Source organism: Opisthocomus hoazin, chromosome 6 (genome assembly GCF_030867145.1).
Source record: "Opisthocomus hoazin isolate bOpiHoa1 chromosome 6, bOpiHoa1.hap1, whole genome shotgun sequence".
Lineage (NCBI taxonomy): Eukaryota > Metazoa > Chordata > Aves > Opisthocomiformes > Opisthocomidae > Opisthocomus > Opisthocomus hoazin.
Window position 1 is genome coordinate 53,953,359 of NC_134419.1, and position 4,649 is coordinate 53,958,007.

Below are 4,649 nucleotides of genomic sequence, written 5' to 3' on the forward strand. Positions count from 1 at the left end.
GCTTTTATCAAACTCAGAAACTGAAATAGGTTTTTTGTTAGATAATATCAAAATTGCATTCCTTTGGAGGCACAGGGCAACAAGCTAAGAGAATCAGCTGTGTTCCTTCTCCTATCGCCCCTGAGTTTTCTTAGCTAGAATTCCTGACATGTGATCACCACACCGCTTTTTCGTATACCTTACCCATTTCTGGCTATTGTTTCTGAGCGGTAGAGAGGAATCCTACAGTGTATGCTTCAACTGAACACAGTATTCTTTTCCGGGTTTTGTACTCTTATTCTTTTTTCCATAATTCTGAAACATATATTTGTAAATATCTATTTGACAAAAAAATATTGTGAATAACCATGATTATTCAAATATTTGTATTAAAATAGTATTTTTACTTATATGACTAAGAAGTTGTCCAATCAAGACAATGATCTCTGCATTCTGCACTGATGTGTTTAAGGATAAGTAACAAGGACTAAAAGACTCCTTTTAAATAACAAGAATGAAAACACTCTTTCAATTTTTAATTTTTTTTTAAAGCTAATAAGCAGCATTTAACTTTCAGAATCAGTTGGTGTCTGGGCAGGAAAGACCTCTCTCCTTCTTGCTGATGTGTTAGCCAGTCTGTCACTCTTGAAGACACCCTACCCATCAGTCTACCTTGAACACGATGTCAGAATGTGACACACACTAAAATGTTTAATTCTAAAGTACATGGGATGATCTAATTTAAAAAACACTACGAGAATCTTCAAAAAAGTTAGAATTTAGCTTTTCTGATTTCTTTAAGAAGAAAAGCTCACTGTACAGAGCCTATCAGCATAATAACCCCATAAGCAGTATGGAGGGTGGAGAAGGTGCTAAAAAATGTCTCAAAGAGGGGGAAAAAAGTCATCACAGAAATACAGGTTATCTACAGAACTCAGTTATTACTTCTGTTTTCTACTGCCATAATATATACACACATCAGATTTGATTGTATTAGGTCATCCTAATGACATGACAACGCTTACACTGATTCGATAAAATTCCTGGTTTATGTGTGCCCACAAGACAGAGCTTTCAGAGTACTTGACATTACTGTACTGCCAGCATGACCCTGGATGACTGCCAGCCTAAGCAAGAGTAAAGCTCTATCTCTTGGTTCTGAAGCTATGAAATATTCATTACCATGTTTGAGATATAACAGCTTCTGTCCAAAAGTGAGAGTGCCATAAACAGGCTGTTTTTCCAATAGCTGGAGAGTTAGGCAGTCAGCAGTCTATAAATGCTCCGTCAATAGATACTTTGTTTATTTTGACAAAGTAACAGATTGTATTTGCACTTGGAAGTCAACTGGCAGATGGTCTTTGCACAATCTAGTGAGGGCAGACGCTGCTCCCGCTGATTAAGGAAAGCTCTCTTTTAATGCTGCATTGCAAATTTTTGTCTTGAAGAATGCTAGTTATTAACAATTCTTCCCTGAACAACTAGATCTAAATGGCCAGAGCATACAGCTATTGTGACCAAAAACCTCGGACTTTCAGTCATCTTCAGCATCATAGAATTTGTAAAGATATCCACCCCGCCAATTCCTCGCCACATGGTTTAGGTGACCTACTGCTTATCACCTTTCCACTGCAGCCTCAGTGTTCAACGCTAAGTTCGGAGCTTGAGAGAAAAAAATGTGTATCTTAGCTGTGCTAAAAAAGCAGACAGTTCCAACAGTGCAGTTACTGCAGAACAACTCACATGCGGTAACTCTCTGTTCAAATGCTACCTTGCTCTGATCTGTTCTGCCCAAAAATTGTTAATTCTTGTGTCATAAAGCAACTCAGAATCTTCCAGAAATACTTGAAGCAACATAAAACATACATGTAATGCTGTCAGCATTTAGGTTAAGGATAAACTGTATCCACTGGCGAAAGAAAAAGAGGTCAAATTTACTTTCTAGTGGGACAATTAAAAACCACTAAGGTGGGAAAATTGGTATTAAAATTCTGACATCTATGATAGATTTACAAAAAAAATTAAAAGCTGTGGTACGCTATGAAGGTCTCACACTTGTCCAGCACTCCTCCTTTCAGTCTCCTCCTGGCCTCCTGAGGCCACGTTGTAGTTTGTGAGTCAATGGCCATTCCTCAGCCATTGCCAGGGCTGCTAAGCACCTGGGTTTTCTCCATGCTGGTGCTGCCTCCCCAGACACAGAAACTCTTCCCAGACTGCAATCCCCACAGAAATAACATAAGCCATAGTAGAAACAGTTGCAAACTAGGAGCTCCCTTCTCTCATACCTGCTCTACTGCCAGTAGCACAGTGACTCACTCAGGGCCATGGCTACTCCTGAGGTGTTCTGTTCTTACTGATGATGTGGAAACTGGTAACAAGCTGGTGTGTGTGACAAAGAAAAAATTGAGGGAAATAATAGATTTGTATTTCAGGGAACAGAAAAGCTCTATTAGGAGGCCACAGCCCCATGCTCACCGGATGTGGTAAGCCTCTTCTAAGACTGTGACACTTGATAACCACATTATACTATGAAAGGCAAATATGAAGATAAACCCCACCCTTACATCAGATTATTTCATCTGACTGGTCTGAACGGCACGTACCTCTGTGATGGATGTGACAAACACAAAATTAAAGCTGAAAATACGCTTGAATGTAAGGGGAATGTTGCTTATAAACAGAAAAATGTTTTTGTAAACAGAATGACTTGTCCTAACGTTGAAAGTTTGCCTCACACAGAAGACATAATTTTATTTTCTTTAAAGACCTCCTACATATTTGTGTTATCACACAGCAACTATTTGATGTTAGTCTGTAACAAACTGGGAATTTTTTAAAAATTTGTGATGCGTATTTTGTCTCATCTAAAGCTATTTTTAATTACAATGCTATGTACAACATGCATGACCGCTGGGATTATTGGATGCAATTATTTGTATCTTGGAACAGAAAAATGTAAATGCTCTTCCTCCTTTTTCACATAGGTTTTGAATTGTGTTTCATTTTTATGCTTAGTACTTCAAAATCTTCTTTGTACTCCCCCTACCCTCCCAGTATGGCTCAATACACTTACATTTCTACAGATAACTTTTGCTTTGCTAAATTCAAAGTCTCTACAGGGAAGATCCAAGCAAGACATGTAAATGTAAATGTCCCTTACATGCAAAATAAATTAAACTTATGTGTAAGAGTTTTTCTGCTATGGTTTCAAAGCATTTTGACCTTGTTTTCAAAAAGCAGTGGGGAATAGACTTCAAATCATTAACCCACAGAAATGCATTAGATCGGTTGCTCATTGAATGACTTGCTTAAAAAGAGGAAAAGTGTCTTTATTTCAGTTTCAACGACTGCCAAAATACAGCCGTTGCTAGTGAAATGATTTACCCAGGGCCACAGCGCAGCTTAGAAAACCCTAGGTTCTCAATTCACGCCCTCCTTCTTTGGGAGATGGCGTGGTCCACGATTAACATAACCTGAAGGAATATTTCATCACTTTTTTCCCTACCAAATGCAATTCGATACGGACACAAAAGTTTACATAGGCAGAGTCAAAAACAAACTCCAGGAAGCCAGTGAATCTTTGTGATTTTTCTACAGCGACAAAGGGAAAGCTGAAAGCATGGATGCCTTTTTATCGATCTGTTCTGTTGTTCCCAGCCACCCTCCAGAAGTAATGTTGCAAGCGAGCTGGAGCACTCTGGGTTAATGCCTTATCTCCTAGAGCATTACAGTAGCCCCCAAATATCTTTCAAGCAAAATCAGTACAGCGATGCAAATGTTTGTACAGGAACGATGATGTAAACCCAATTACATGTAAAAATATCCCCGAGATCAGTTTGAGAGGTGTAGCCCTGCACTACTCGGTTTACATCAGTCTACAATCACATATTTGGCGCTGGCATCAGACATACTGTGACACTCGCAATACAATCACTTACTGCGTATCTTGGAGCTCAAGCTCTTGAACCTGTGCAGCGAGGGGGGCAGAACCCTCAGCTTTCATTTAGAAAGCAAGTTAAGTTTGCAGCCCTCGTGGCTGAGTCTAAAAGCTTGTGAATGCCTTAAAACGCTCCAGCGCAACAAGACACAAAGAGCTGCCAGCAGTCTTTGTTACGGCCGTCTGAAGCCAGTTTGGGGATGCTGGAACACTTGGATCAGACGGGCGGTAGCCAGGCGCGGAGGTCACCTTGCCTGGGGGACAGAGGGACGGGCGGCTCCCTTCCGAACAGCAACCGAGCAGGGTGGGCGGGGGACGCCTCCGCACCTCGCCCGAGCCGGGACTGCCTTGAACCTCTACGGCCCCAGGCTCCTCCACCCCGCGGCCGGGGACGGGGAGCCGGGCGTTCCCCCTTCTGGCCGCCGAGGAACGCCAAGCCCCGCGGCGCCCGGGGAGCCCTTTCTCTGTCGGAGGGGAGCGGTGGAAGAGGCGGGGAGGGGGTGCCCGCGGGAAGCGGCGGGGGCCCGGGCGAGGAGGGGCGGCGGTGATCGGGGGTTGTCGGAGGCCCGGGCTGCAGTGACTCCTCCTAGAGGCGGTATGCGGAGCGGGAGGAAGCCCCTGCCACCCCCCCAGGAGGAGCGGCCGCCATCGCCGCCGAAACATACAATACGGGAGGAGAGCCGGCGGCTGAGGCGGAGCCGAACAGGGGAGGGGAGGCGGAGAGGGGGGCAAG